This window comes from Nicotiana tabacum, chromosome 4, assembly GCF_000715075.1.
Source record: "Nicotiana tabacum cultivar K326 chromosome 4, ASM71507v2, whole genome shotgun sequence".
Lineage (NCBI taxonomy): Eukaryota > Viridiplantae > Streptophyta > Magnoliopsida > Solanales > Solanaceae > Nicotiana > Nicotiana tabacum.
In genome coordinates this window covers 78,319,092-78,336,078 of record NC_134083.1, presented here as the reverse complement: position 1 = coordinate 78,336,078, position 16,987 = coordinate 78,319,092, and the positions used below count along the sequence as shown (strand labels likewise).

Sequence of the window (16,987 nt, the reverse complement as noted above, 5' to 3'; positions counted from 1 at the left end):
TTGGCAAAGGAAAAGAATCCTTTGGACATGCTTTATTCAGGTCTTTATAATCTATACACATTCTAAGTTTTTTTCCCTTATTAGGGACTACCACTACATTTTCTAACCATTCGGGGTACTTTACTTCCTGAATGGATCCTATTTTGAGAGGTTTGATTACCTCGTCCTTGATGAAGTCATATTTGACCTCGAACTGGGGCCTTCTTTTTTACTTTATCGGGCGGAATTTAGGGTCCAGGCTTAGTTTGTGAGTGATAATTTCTGATGGAATCCCTGTCATATCGAGATGGGACCAGGCAAAGCAATCCATGTTAGCTTTAAGGAAATGAATAGGTTTTTTCTTGAGCTCGGGGGTTAGCCCCGTGCCCAAGTATACCTTTCGTTCGAGTTAATGCTTGGCCATTATGATTTGTTCCAGCTCTTCGACCATTGACTTGGTGGAATTGGAGTCATCGGGAACTACAAAGGATCGAGGGATCCAGTAGTCATCATCTTCGTCGATCCCTTACTCCTGCAATTAGGTCGAGGCCAGTATCTGTGGTTGCTATTTGGCCTCCTATTTTCCTTCGATTCCTTCGTTGATGAGAGTGCCGATACTGGTATCACTTCATCGACTTAAAATATTTACTTGGCGGCGGGTTGCTCCCCGTACACTGTTTTGACTCCCTCCGACGTTGGTAACTTCAGAACTTGATGAAGGGTCGAGGTCATATTATGGATCTAAGGCCTTCTGAGCAGGGCGTTGTACCTCATGTCACCATCGATCACATGGAACTTTGTTTCTTGGATGGTCCCGGCCACGTTCATTGGCAAAGTAATTTCACCCTTGGTGGTTTCGCTTGCCATGTTGAAGCCGTTAAGTACTCGGGTTTTGGGCACGATTTGATCTTGTAGGTCGAGCTGTTCTATAAACCTTTATCGAATAATGTTAGCCAAGCTACCTGGATCAATCAAAACACGTTTAACTTTAATTTTATTCACAAGGACAGATATTACCAGTGCATCATTGTGAGGTTGTAAGATCCCATCTATATCATCGTCACTAAAAGATAAGGTCCCCTCCGGTACGTAGTCTTGAGTCCATTTTTCCCTTGTGATCGACACCTTGGTGCATTTGAATACGGTCCCCTGAGAAATATCGACCCCTCCAACAATCATGTGGATCAGGTGTTGCGGCTCTTCCTGCTCATTCTATCTGTTTGAATCTTTGTTCTTGAAATGATTTTTAGCCCGATCTCTTAAGAATTCTCGAAAATGTCCTTCGTTGAACAAACGCGCTACCTCTTCCCTCAGTTGTGTGCAATCTTCTGTTCTATGATCATGGGTGCCATGATATTTGCACATTTGATTAGGATTTCTCTGGGCCGGATCACTCTGTAGAGGTCGGGGCCACTTGGTGTCTTTGATGCGCCCAATGGCCGATACAATAGCTGATGCATCAATGTTGAAGTTGTATTCCGATAGTCGTGGTGCTTCTTTGGGTTCGACATTTCTGTCGAAACCACTCTTACTCATGAGCCCTCAAGAGATCTGTTCTCGATCATTTCTTCTATCAGTTCGACTGGGGTTGCGTCCAGACCTGCTATTTCTTCGATCTCCACCGTATGGCTGATATCGATCTCTGTTTGAATGTGGTTCCCGGTCAATATCCTTTTAAACTCTATCGATGGTCCTGTTTGGATAAACGGACCCGGAAGGAGTCCGCAACTGGTAATCCTCGACCCTAATCTTTCACTGGTACCGATTATGCACGTCGGCCCAGGTTACAGCTGGATATTCGATCAAGTTTTGCTTCAATTGTTGTGAGGCTACCGAACTTCGTATGTTTAGGAGCCTGAACGGCCCAATCGTTGGTAACTCAGGGCAGATCCATGCGCAGATACGAACTCTCTAAGCATCTCGTTGTCTTTCTGTTTTACTTTGAAGAGGTCCGAATTTCTAGTCTCGACCTTTATCGCTCCGCCGTGCGCTTTGACGAAGGAATCTGTGAGCATGGCAAAAGAATCAATGGAGTTAGGTGGTAAATTATGGTACCATGCCATCGCCCCCTTTGATAAAGTTTCTTCGAATTTCTTCAGCAGTACAGACTCAAACACATCGTCCTCTATGTCGTTCTCATTTATTGCGCATGTGTAAGAAGTGACATGTTTGTTGGGGTCGGTAGTTCCATTATACTTGAGAATTTCTGGCATGCGGAATTTTTTTGGAATGGGCTTAGGAGCTGCGCTCGGGGGGAAGGGATTTTGTACGAACTTCTTTGAATCCAAACCCTTCAAAATCGGTGGTGCTCCCGGAATTTGATCAACTCGGGAGTTATATGTTTCCATTTTTTTGTCATTCGCTTCGATCTTCTTCTCCCCCGATTCAATTTGCTTTGCCAGCTCCTCGAACATTTTCAAGATAGCGGGGTCAGTTCCTGACTCACTCCCATTTGACCTCCCCAGCACCGGTTCGGCCCTATGAACAATTTCCTGTGATGACTCGGGTTCGACCCTACTCGGTGCGTGGTTTTGATTTTGAAGTTGTGCTATTGCATCTTGTTGAGCCTGTAACATTTTGAATATTATTCGAAGGCAGATTCCGCCTTCTTCGCCTCTCTGTGAGTTCTGACCGGTTGATCGAACGCTTCTGCGGACATTATTTTAGTGGTCAACGCCCAGATTTGCATTCAGGGAAACATGGGAACTGACGTTGATGGTGTCTGCAACTAGTGCTCCCTCGAGGTCAACTTGAAACACTTTGTTTCCTGGGATGGCTACGTTGTTGTTTTCTCCATGAAAACCAAGGTCGTTATCGATGTGTATGGGTAATGCTTGATAGTTCGACATGCTGATCCTGGAATCAAAAATGTTTATAATAACAAGTGTAAATCAGTGTATGTTATGAAAATTAACACCATGCAATCACTATTGTCCTTAGCCCCATAGTGGACACCAAACTATTTACCCTAAAAATGGATAATAATTGAATTTATATGTGGTTTTATGGACACGTAATTTTACTTGGCACAAACTAAGAAAATATGCAAACTTATATTGAAATTGACTATAAAGAAAAATAAAAGCAAACCAAATGAGATATGTAGCTTGGGCCCTCGAACCAAATGAAACAACAAAGGAAATATAAGCAGAGTAACAGAGTATTCAGAACTTTGAGAAAATAGTAATATATTGTTTTTTTGCTGTGTGAGACCCCCTTTATAAATGATCAGACCCCCTTTATATAATAGAGGAGTCCTCTTCTTGATTCAATTCTAAATACAGTAAGGATTCTCATGATAGGCTAATTAATAGGCCTCTTCTTGATACATGCATTGATTTCCGCCGAGATTCTCCCCCTAATTGTGGTTGTAACGGCTTTTTTGTTTCTTGGCTCGATCTTGATCCTGGCCGATCTCGATCTTGATCGGTCTCTGGGTCTTCGAGCTCGATCTTGACCGACCACGATCTTGATCGGTCTTTGGGTTTCGAGCTCGACAACATATTCTTCGCACCATGGCTCAATATTATAATGATGAACCTTGGACCATCATGTTCCAATCTCGATTAATCATACGAAGGGAAAAACTCAGTTTTGACCGTATACAATGCTTTTGGTGTATATATCTTACGGAGTAAATATATGTAATGTCATGTGATATGTATGTTAGTATAATTAAGAAGTAGCCACATCATCAATCATGCAACTATATATACATTAAAGTATAATCTTATGTTTTTCATATATCAGATTTGGGACAAATCATGACATTAAATTCTAGCTAAGCGTAAAAAATACTAACTTTAACCCCCATAGAAAGGTTATTATATTTTTATATTTAATTGGGAATGGAACAGAAGAAATTTTTATTCTTGATTTGCTCACACATTTTAAGAAAAATTACCTTTTTTTATTTCCATGCTAGAAGTTAATACATCGAAAAATTGTTTATCGATGGGTAGATTTTAACAACACATTGATTCGTACGTGTTTATTTTCGATAGATATGACGTGCATTGGCATGTATATCATAACTTATATGGATCTTGATGCGCCTATATATTTGTGAATTAGAAGCATGATTGTTATTTATATATTTTCAGCATTAATGATATTTAATAATGGTTTTGAAATTTCCTATCTTCCAAATGAGAAAGTTGTTGATTTGGGATGCATGGACCTTGACTATATGCTCTTCGAAAATGATACTGCTATAGTACTGCCACTAAGATAGCTCTCTACGGCTCCCTAATTCAAAAGAAACTGTCCATGAAATATCTTTTGCCCTTTTCATTTATGGTGTTGAATGTTCTCGGCTTGACTTAAATGCGCAAATCGAAAGGAAATTTGTGGCACGAGTGTACGACTAAATCTTAGATATATTGTTGGCAGCATGTTTCAGTAGTAATCCCAAACAATGGAATTCACTTGGATTTATGCGATTAAATCAACCAAAAATCTTTTTGACCTAGTGATATGTGCTTAGTTAAGCAATCAAAATGTAAGCTTACCCAGTTCTAAATAATTAACTATAGTTAAGTAATACAAGTATATCTCAAAATACATGTCATGTATTTATTTACTTGATATAACTTTTTAATTATTTTTTCTAGCTAATTCCTAAATTGGGGCCTGGGGACTGCTCAATTTGATGGAAATATTATCATATATGGTGAGGAATTAGGTCCTACAGCCGCTTCCAGTTGTGTGATAATAGAAAAGAAGAGATCGAGAGAGAAGGCATGCCTCCTGGCTCCAACTTGGTACTTGCCCAATACCTAATTGATTCACAACAATGTAAAATCAAATTATTTGAAACCCAATTGAAAATAATTGTTCGCATTAAATATGACTTGGTAGATTGAAAAATAATAGTAAATGATGTGTTGAAATCTTAAATTGTACTAAGTTTTTTTTCCATAAATGTGGTGTACACATATATAATTAATATTGCTCTCTCCGTCCCAACTTATGTGACCATCTTTTTCTTTTGGTCAGTCTAAAAAAGAATGATATTTTTTTTATATTTAAAACAATTTAACTCCAATCTTCTTATTTTACCTTTAACGAAATGATTTATAGTCACATAAATATTTGTAACTTATTTTAAACCACAAGTTTCTAAATTCTTTCTTTTATTCTTAGACTCTATGCTTAGACAAATGTCATCACATAAACTAGGACGGAAAAAAGAAAAAATGGCATGGTATGACAACACATAAAGAGAATTGGCAATATTTTAGCCTTATATTAGGTTCGGCAAAGGTAACCCCGAAAAATTGGCCTTATATAGCCAAATCCTAAATAACCCTAGTTTCTTATTTATTCTCTCTCCCCCTATTTTTTCGTCTCTCCCCATATTTCTTCTCCAATTTTCTTCTTCAATCTTTTTCTTTTTTTCTTCTTCTTCAATCTAGCAAATTTTCTTCTTCAATCTGGATTTGGAAGGGCATGTGTTCTTTGATAATGTTTGAGAAGTTGTAATGGTTGAATATATTTTTCTATTAAGTTTAGATCTTCCCATCACGGCGGTAATTCTGTAAAAAGATTTGTTTTTTTTATCTAGTTTTCTTCTTGTCTTCACCCGATTGTTGCTTTGTTCAGTTTGATTTGTATCTCTTTGAAAGACTCCAATTTTCTTCTTCTTCTTCTCTATTTTTTTTTTAATTGTTAAAAAGAAAATATGTGTGTTTGAGGTGGTGTATATCTATGTATATCATCATATGTACCCATGTGTATATCATGTTGTATATTGTGATATACATTGTTAGATAAGGCAATAAAAGGTTAAATCGGAATCAAATCTTCCTAACTAATTTTAAGAGAGTAAAACTCATTCTGAATAAACTTACTTTAATTTTTTATTGATCAAAGAAGGAAAATAGTTTTTTTGATTTAACAGGTTTAGAGCAAGTTTAAAAATATAAAAATAATAAATATAATTATAGGAGCAAATAAAATTTTGATATACAAAGAAAGAAAATAAATTTTTGATCTACATTTTTGATATACATTTTGAGATACATTTATTGTGTTATACATTGCGATATACAAATAATATAATTATTTTTATTGTGATATATATTGATAAAAAGGCAACAATAAATGTTAAATAACTATATATATATATATATATATATATATATATATCTAAATTAATATACATGTTGATATACACAAGGAAGAAGAAAAAGCTGTGATATACACATTATTGTTGTGATATACATTTATTGTCTATTTGATGCCAATATCTATAACTAGGGCTATTTTCTTCTATCTTGCATGCACCCCCATCATCAGTTAAAAAAGGAGATTTCTCCCTAGTTATAATATAATAGAAACCCATATATCACCTTTATTTAGGTTCCTTATTAATTACTTTGTAAATTTATATTTATAAGTTATATACAAAAATAAAAAATAAAAAAATTCAAGATCCCTCAATTATAGCATGTCACTTACACGACACTCATCCCCCATTTCAAATAACCCCCTACATTTAAGATTTTGTTTCTTTTTCAAAGGATGTCAAAAATATTTTCTCTCTTTCTTAATAATCACCCAAAATCTCTCTTTTATTTTTATACCCCCCACTCCCCTTCCCCCCAAAATTTTCGATTCTTTTCCTTTTTCAAAGGTTTTCAAACCCTATTTCTCTCTTTCTTACTAATCACCCAAAATCTCTATTTCTTACTGATACAATGTAGACGAAATTCGAAATATTGCTCTAGAATCAAGCTGTGGGTAAATTTTGAATCTTGTTTTATTTTTTCTAAAATCTTTATAAATTTTGAATCTTGTTTTATTTTTTCTAAAATCTTTATTGTTTGTGACTTGTATATGATACATCAATATCCAAAATAATACTTGATACAATTATAATATGATTATATTAGATTTTTAGTATAGAGTTGTGATTGAAACTTGAAGAAGATGAAGATCATAATTATATTATAATTTTTCAGAAATGTATCACAATTGTATTATAATTGTATATGTATCATAATTGTTGAAGTAATTGTATTACAAATGTATGATAATTATATATTTATTGCATATTGTTACGAGCAGTTGTGAGTTCGTGACGAACTTCACAGTTTGTATCACAAATATATGATAATTATATATATTAATTTATTAGTATTGTATCACGTATTATTTTGGATATTAATGTACCATATACAAGTTAGATATAATTCTGATACAAGTATGATACAATTATGTTTTAGGAATTGATGTATCTAATACAATTCAAATACAATTATGAAATAGTTATCATACAATTATCATACAATTCTTGAATATTTTCTTCATTTTCAGTGTTGTCCAGTCTCCCAGCAAAAAAATGATATAATTAATAATTTTTTAACAATATAAAGTTGTCGGCAATGGTGGGAAGAGAGAAGATGGAGATTTTGGGCGTAGATTAAAAGATTTTGATGTAAAAAAAGGAGAGAGAAGAGGAGAGGGAAAAAAAAGGAAAGGATGTAATTGAATCCCTTAATTGAAGGCACTAATAATGGTGTGGGAGCCTTTTAAGGAGTAATGTATACAATTTATAAGAAAAACCTAGATACTTATTAATAACTACAAAACATAAAAAACATAGGTAAATAAGTTTCTTGTTACAAAACAATAAAAGAAAAAGAAGAGTATTGTAGAGAAAAGTAGAGAGAGAATTCTTATTGATTTGGGATCATTTACAATAGAATAGAACCCCCTCTATTTATAGGAAAAAAGTGACATAGTCACAAAGTAACAAGCCCTAAAATATCTCTAAAATATTGACATTCACTTTAAATACAATTCTATTTATAACACTCCCCCCTTGAATATCTATTCAACAGATAATGTGTCTCGTTAAAACCTTAATTAAAATAAAACCCAGTGAAAAAAAATTCTAGAGAAGAAAAAAGAATACAAATGTTTAGAAATACGCCTTTTGGTTGCCTCGTTAAAAACCTTGCAAGAAAAAATCAGTGGGACAAAACCTTGTAAGGAAAAAAGAGTACAACGCGTATTAACTCCCCCTGATGAAAGAATCAATTCACATTTTTGAACCTTCGCATTCCAATCTTGAGCACCATATTCAAAAGATCATTGGTAGAGATTTGATAAACAAATGAGCCATATTAATTTGAATGAATATGTTACACCTTGAAATCATCATTCTTGATAGAGATCTATTGTCTTCATATGATCTTGTTGGAATCGTCATTTCAATATCTTCACATAGGTATAACAACTTTTGTTATCATATTATCGTACTTATAGTTATAGCAAGATATATATGTGCACAAATTGCACTTAGGATGTGGTAATTCAGGACCAAGAAACTCTCCAAGAATTGTTTATGTTATAAGCATTTTAAATCGTTTATGGATTGTCATATATGTATGCCATATAAATAGACTTTAGATTTACATCAAGCTTTCATGTTATGCCAGACATATAAGATACATAAAAGTGATTGCACACACTATTTACTTTATACTTTCGAGTCTTCAAACTACATGTCCAAAACTACATGTCTTATGAAACTAATTCTATTCCAATTTGTGTCTCTTCCACTTGGCCAATATTTTTGTGTCTGTATTCGACAGACTTAAGATCCTCATCTATACTTAACGTTATCATAGATGTCATTGACGAACATTTTATACCGGTTCCAACACTTTTTCATAAAGCCATAACATAGAGATCTCTTCATTCAAATTTTCAGGTACCTAAACCTCTCCTGAGATTTTATGAAGTGTTATTTCATGTGATCTTCTAGATCACTTGCCTCCTTATTATGATCATTTTGATCATTTGCTCATCTTCTTTATCAAGAATTTTATTTGAAACCAATTTGTCTATACGCTTTAAACGTACCATAGACTTTGTCCTTCCAGGACTTATTCTAATAGGGGCATTTGCAGTGAGAATATAGTTACTTTCTTTGGGTCAGCAAAAGCGTCTGGCATACTTTGCAATATATTGCAGATGCATTATCTTTTTATGAACTTCACGTTCATATTATCTTATTCGAGTATCTAGATGTACAAATGATAATTTATTCCACGTAACTTTTTCTCAAATGTTTATCATGTCTCCCCCTCATGTTAGAAAAACTAACTTGCTTCCTCAACTTTGGAAACCTACCTTTATGTGTTATAGTGTTAATCAAAATATACACTGCACATCAATAATAATAATAAGATGAAATTATTTGATTCTTGACCCTGAACCACTTGTGAGGGGAGAATATAATATACTTTCGTACATAACGTATATCAAACTGATATAGATAACTTCGTTCTCATAAGCAATAGTTTAGCTATTAAGTAGAGGCACTAAATAGATTATTTTGCTAAACCAACTGTCATGTGAATCAATTTATCAAGATGAACTATCTTGAATAGAAAATCTGGAAATTATGCTCTAAATTAAATTATTAAGCAAGTTACCTCGCAAACACCAAGTTGCAGGTTAATAATAATCGCACATGTAACCATCTCATAGAATCATCTTATATGGTATACATGTCAGGTGAATGGGGCCATATTCACCTTTGACATTTCCAGCATTCATGGGATCCAATCCCAATTTTAGTTGGTCTATTAATTAAGTAGAACAAGCAACATAAAGAATTCTTACAGAAGTTTTTAGTTCTTTAATATTTACCCATGTGAATTCTCTTTTATTTTTGCACATCATACTTAAATTAACATGGCCAAACCAACTATGCCAACTGAATAAATTATCAATATTGATAAACTTCAGGTTTACACCATGACGTGTGCAATTATCAACAAACTCCAAGTTTATTATGATATGGGTTTTTATATTAATAAACTTCTACTTTATTGTGGCATTCTTTTATTTGTGTCGTACAAACTGAAAAATAAAGCTGGTAACTTTTCACATACATATTACTCTGCTACAAGTTGTAGTAATAGAAGATATTAAATATTTTCTTTATTAATAGTCTCAATTTAACCAACCATTTTCGCGAATACTTTAGAAACTCAATAAGTTTCTTTGAGACTTACTAAAATATAATGCCTTATTGATAATCAATTTATTTCTCTAAAATAATAATAATTGGCTCTTTCAGAGCTCTCAATTAATTTTGTACCATCACCTATTCATCAACATCCATATAGTAAATATATTTTTCAAAGAGAAAGTTATACCATTATGGTCATGGTCAAAATCATTATACGAAAAATATGTTGCTTCCATTACTTTTACCCTGTCATAATCACATTGCCATAATATTCTTGCATAATCACAATAAGTACGTGATCAATGACCATTCATGCCATAATAATAAAATTATTTTCTTATTTCATTTCAAACATCCTTCTAGAGGTGAGTGTGGTATATTCACTACCACTAACACATTCATATTATTCCAAGAATAATATGTTTCCATACATCACATGTTGTCACATTCACATTATGAATAAACCATAATCATCTATATGTACTTTACAAAATCTCATGTCAAATCGATGACAAACATTACTTTCACAGAGTGAAGGATTATTTTGAGAATCCTTATTATTCTCATTACCACAATAATGACGATTATAATTTCGTCGATCTATTGCCACGTCCACATTCTGTGATATCTTTACGGTAATAATTTTGTCTTCTTGATTTATTACATATTGCTACCACATTCTCTTAAGGGAACGAGGATGAAGCAAATTCAATGGGACGGGTTTCTACTTTTAGTGCTCATAATCATACATGAATTTGATCATGGCGAGACATAAAAATTTTATCTGTAACGACCTGGCCGGTCATTTTAAGTTCTAGCGCGTCGATCAGCGGTTTGAGGCCTTGAATAGCTTCACTTCAGGTATTATGACTTGTAAATGTAGTTGAAATTGAATTTCGAGAAGTTCGGAGTTGATTTGGAAAGAAAAATCAAAATTCGGAAGCTTTAAGTTGGAAGGGTTGACTAAGATTTTACTTTTGAGTAAACAACCTCGGAATCGGGATTTAAAGGTTCCAATAGGTTCGTATGATGATTTTGGACTTGAGCGTATGTTTGGGTTGATTATCGGGGTGGTCCGGAAGAATTTCGGCACCTATTATGGAAAGTTGGCATTTTAAAAGTTTCTAAAATTTTATAAGTTTGGTTTGAAGTGGATTTTGATGTTATCGATGTCCGTTTGGAGTTCCGAGCATTGGAATAGGTTCGTACAGTGATTTGTGACTTGTGCGTAAAGTTTGGCATCATTTCGGAATGTTTAAGTATAATTTGGACGCGTTCGGCGAAGTTTGAAGGTTGAAAAATTGGAAGAAAGGTTTTTGGCCGTCGATTCGTAATTTTGATGTTGTTTGACATGATTTGAGGCTTCGACTAATTCTGCATCGCGTTTTGGGATGTGTTGGTACATTTGGATGGGGTCCCCGGGGCCTCGGGTTTGAAATGGATTGGAATTCGGATTTGAGGAGATATTGTTGATGTTGAAGACTGGTGTAATCGCACCTGCGGAAAGAGTGATCGCAGGTGCGTAGGGGGTCGTCACAGGTGTGATTTTTGTGAAGAAGGTCTGGGGGTGCAGGTGAAAGGAAACTTCCGCACCTGTGAAGTCGTAGATGTGGAGAAGGGGTCGCAGAAGCGGTGCTGGGTGAGAGGTTGTGGTTGCGCAGGTGCGAGGGAATTTCCGCACCTACGAGTTCGCAGGTGCGGGCTGTTGGTCGCAGAAGAGGGAAGGGACCTTGGGATGAAGGAGCGCAAAAGCGGAGGAATTCCGCAGAAGCAGACTCTTGTCCGCAAAAGTGAAGTGCTGGGAGTCAGGGGGTTTTCGCAGATGCGATATTTGGACCGCACCTGCGGAATCGCAGATGCGGTCAAGTGACCGCAAGTGCGATGATCGCTGGACAGAGGGCCTTGTTAAGTATATGGGTTTGGCTCATTTTCATTTTATTTCTTCCATGGGAGCCATTTTGGAGCGATTTTGGAGCGTCATTTTCATGGTTAATCATGAGGTAAGTAATTTCTACAAGTTGTGAGTTAAATATACGAATTTGGGCTTGTAAATATATGAAAACTTATGGAAATTGTGGGATTTTAAGAGAAAACCTAAAAATTGGTATGTTTGGATTTTTACCACGAAATTGGACATGAAATTAGGAATAAATTATATATTTGAGTTCGTGATATTTTGGGTAAAGTTTATCTTCAAACATTTTCGGAATTCAGGCACGTGGGCCCGAGGGTTGACTTTATTGACTTTTCGAGCGGAGTTGGGAAGTGTTATGAATTAATTAATTATGATGTTTGAGTATATTTTTATTGGCTTCCGTGATTGTTTGACTAGTTTCGGAACGTTTGGCTTGGAGTTGAGTGTTAGAGTGGTATTGGAGCCGGTTATGAAACTTCGGAGCGAGGTAAGTCTCATGTCTAACTTTGTCAGGGGGAAACTACCCCTAGGTGATGTAATTGTTATATGCTATTAGTTTTGGGTGCTACGTATGTACGAGGTGACAAGAGTCCGTACGTAGCTAAAGCATATTTATGTCCGGGTAGACTTAGGACTTTACCATGTAATATTTGGAATATTTGAATTCATTCTGCTGGCTTATTAATTAAAATTATAATTGAACTTGATTTAGAAATATATACATATATATTAGGTCGAGCCTTATTACCTTGAGTTGTTGGCAAGTTATTTGAGAAACGGTAAAGTTATACTCACCTTATGTTCATATACTGTATCGTAAGCTCGTGTCTCGTAATTCGATAATTCCTTTCCTTTCTTGTGGAGCGGGCTGAACGCCTCGGCATGATTACGTACCACACTCTCATGGGAGCGGGCCATTCACCTCGGCAGTCTAATAGATGTATCTATGGCTCGTACCACTCGACCCTCGGCAGTGTACACGTTATGATGGGATGGGGCCGATCGCCTCGGCAGTATCATATTCTTTCTGAGATCTGGCTATACGATATCGACATAATCATGCATCATATCGCAAGTAGTCCGAATATTCGTGAGATTTTCCTACCGCTGATGCCTTGTATTTTATATGGAAATTCTTATCCGTTTATTATTGGTATTTGATATTTTCGAGCTGTCGAGATAGAATATGAGATTGAGAAATTGATATCGTTAAAAGAAATTTTGGAAGATTGTGTTAGTTACAAATTTACCTCACTACTATTGTTGTACTCTTATCTGTTTTTGATTTACCATATTGATTTATTGGACCACTAGTAAGTGTCGATGTCGACCCCTCGTCATAACTTTTTCGGGATTAGGCTAGATACTTACTGGGTACCCGTTGATTTACGTACTCATGTTGCACTTCTGCACTAAATGTGCAAGATCTCACAGGTTCATTTGATGATCATCTTGGCGCGTAGGCGCAGCTGTTGAGGAGACTTCATGTGAGTTGCATCACAGGCTACGCATCGCAGTCCACAGAGTCTCCATCGTACTATTTATTTTATCATATCTTATTTATATTCTAGACAGATGTTGTATTATTATTGTGCTCCTTAGTAAATGCTCATGCACTTGTGACACCGAATTTTGGGGGTACCTACTGGGTGTTCATTATTGTAGTTCGCGTAATTATTATCATTTTACCTTGTAATTTATACCTTATACGGAAATTGAAAAATAAAATCACGGGTTTTCTATGAGTACTAGATTTTACACTACTTATTCAATGTGATTCATGATTTCGAAAATAATAAAATGAGTAACTAAGTTGATTAATCACCATTAGCTTGCCTGACGGCGGCGTTAGGCGCCATCACGATCTATAAAGGATTTTGGGCCGTAACATTACCACTTTGGGTGGTTATAATTTCTCACAAAACTCTAATAGAGTTATAATCAAAATTTATTGTCTTTGCTTGTATTTAAAATCAAATTATAGAATTTCAAGAATGTAAAAGAGAAAAATAAGGTAAAATACTTATCTTAAATCCAGAATTAATTCCTGAAGGAATCATGGAATAATTGACAATCATTATGCTCAATATTATGTACAAGTTGAGCACCATGCACGTATCCCAAAGCCTCTACTCAATTGGTTAGAGTTTCGTGCTGATAACGGGTTATAAAACAATAGAAGAGTATTGCAGAGAAAAGTAGAGAGAGAATTCTTATTGATTTGAGATCATTTACAATGGAATAAAACTCCTCTATTTATAGGAAAAAAGTGACTTAGTCACAAAGTAACAAATCTTAAAATCTTTCTAAAATATAGACATTCACCTTAAATACAATTCTATTAATAATATTTCTAATATAGTATAGTTAGGTAAAAATCCCTTAAAAAATTGTACTCTCTCCGTTTCAAATTAGATGAGGTACTTTCCCTTTTAGTATGTTTCAAAATAAATGACACATTTCTAATTTTGGAAAATAATTCAACTTTAAACTCTTCATCTTACCCATTTTACCCTTAATGAAAAGCTTTTATAATCACATAAATGTCATGACCCCACAAAACTTTTACCCCTTAAATTTTTAAGACCACAAGTTTCATAAATCTTCTTCTTTTTTCTTAAACGTCGCGCCGAGTCAAACTAACTCGTTTAAATTGAAAATGATTGAGTAATAGTTGTTGCATTTTGCATGCACCCCAAAATCACACGCTCCTATATATACAACCTTATTAGTCACTTCCTTTCTCCATCTCCAATAACTCACTCTTACTTTCTCTTTGTAAGACAGTATATATATATATCATGACGACAAGGCCAGAAGACGAAGAAGACGAGGAATTAACGTTGGAACTGATAAGCCAACACCTCCTCGGTGACTTCACTTCTACTGACTTCTCTTTCTCTACTCTTCCCGACGATTTCCAGCCCGTAATTTTCACCTCTGATCAGAAACCTAACCATTTTGATCTTCACGATAATTTTTCCGAGTTTGAGACAAAGCCCAATATCATTCTAAGCCCCACATCAGTTACCACTTCTGTCGTTTCCAACACAAGAATATTTGATGATTCAAGTTTGAACAGAACGGATAAAAAAAGTGGACGGGTCGGGTTACGGGTCTTCAGTGGTGGAGAATGGAAAGAAGAAGCATTACAGAGGGGTTAGGAGGCGACCGTGGGGGAAATTTGCGGCGGAGATAAGAGACCCGACCCGAAAAGGTTCGCGGGTCTGGCTTGGAACTTACGAGACCGACGTGGACGCTGCGAGAGCTTATGATTGTGCAGCTTTTAAGATGAGGGGAAGAAAAGCCATTTTGAATTTTCCATTCGATGCCGGAAATTTAAGTCCGCCGGCGAACATTGGCCGGAAGAGGAGAAAAGGATAGGCCATAAGTAAAGGTGTATATAATTCAGCTTAAAGGAGTTTTTTATTAAATAAAACTAAAATCAATTATGGTTATTAAATTAATAAAATTTAACCAAACCAAACATAGTTGGTTTTTCTGTTCATATTTTGTCGGATTTTTCCTTTTTCATTGTTTTTTTTTTCACTTTTTTTTTTTTTACTTGGTAGGGTAGATAGTCTATAGTGTTCATAACAGTAGTATTGACACGCAGTCTCGCTTTCTGTTGGTAGTAAGTTTTTATGTCTAACCGTTGTTTTCTTTCATTGTTGATCACCTTACTGTTTTGTTGTTTTTATTCTGCTTTTATATGGCTTTTTGGTACTGCCTCTTCTTGTCTATTTTCATTAATGTGGTGCTTATGCTTTCCTGAGCCGAGGGTCTATTGGAAACAACTTCTCTATCCTCACAAGGTAGGGGTAAGGTCTGCGTACACACTACCATCCCCAGTTGTTATTTTTTTTCCTTGTACAAGTGTACATTATAATTAGGAGTATTTAAACCGAACTGGAAAACCACATCAAACCGAAAAGTCAAACCAAACCGATTAAATTTTTTTTATTAGATTTGGTTTGGTTTGTTATCGCGTAAAAAAAAACTCAAACCAAACCGATATATAATATATAATTTTTATATAGAATTATTTTTTTAAATATCTAAAATATTATGACCTTCTCATGGATGTAATATTTAATATAACTATAAAGTGCATCTATTTTATTTACTTTAAATAATGGTTGATTTTAACTTGTACTATCACTTTCGTTGCAAATGTTATTAAAATGCGTCAATCTCTCTATTCTTTCATATTCTTATATCAAGATCTATTAAACTCTTCTATCCTTTTTTAATTTGATATAGTATTTTATCAGTAATTTTTAAAATTAAATAGAACATATCATTATTTAGGTTTCATATTGATTTTTGTATTTAATTAACCTGATTAAGCTGGAAAGCGTACATCAACGAAAAACTATTGTTGGACTAAGAAAATAACTATCATGTGTTACTAAAGAAAATCTCCCTTAAAAATATTTTAATAGAGCATATGCTTGTTAATTTTTTCTAAACATATATTCACTTATCAAAACATTATCTATAACTCTAACAAAGTAAAATTGAAATAATATTCATGTAACAAAAAGAACCCGAAAAATCCAAAAAGCCCGACAAAATTGAACCAACCCAAATCGATATAATTGGTTTGATTTGATTTGGATAAAAACTGAACCAACCCGACTCATGTACATCTCTAATTATAAACCCTTTGAGGACCTCCGATAAAATAAGTGTACAATATACAAGGTTTTCCCAAGGAGGTATTATGTAACTCTAAACAATTTCAGTTATAAGTTTTCCATTGAAACAAAGGGGAGTAATAAAAAAAAAGGCATAATACTATGAGATGGAACACTAAAGAAGATTATTGATTTGTTGTTGCACAAATTTTGAATTTTGAAAAAAGATATGGTACAATTTTCAAGTTTAAATTGACCGAAGTTAAACAAGTTTAAATTGACCCAAAAAGTAGAATGACGAAATTTAAAGTGTGATCGTAAAAGTAAGCAGGGGTGTGCAAAGAAAACTGGCAAACCGCACCAAATCGATAATCCGAGTCAAATCGAGAAAAAAAATTCGACTATAGTTTGTTGTTAGAAAAAAAACCCAACCATAATTGGTTTGGTTTGGTTTTAACTAAA

The 16,987-nt window shown here is 34.6% G+C and overlaps 1 pseudogene; it reads left to right on the top strand.

The window, feature by feature from the left end:
• Positions 1–14,644: 14,644 nt before the first annotated feature.
• LOC107776173 (ethylene-responsive transcription factor ERF104-like) lies at positions 14,645–15,735 on the top strand (annotated as a pseudogene).
• Positions 15,736–16,987: the final 1,252 nt, after the last annotated feature.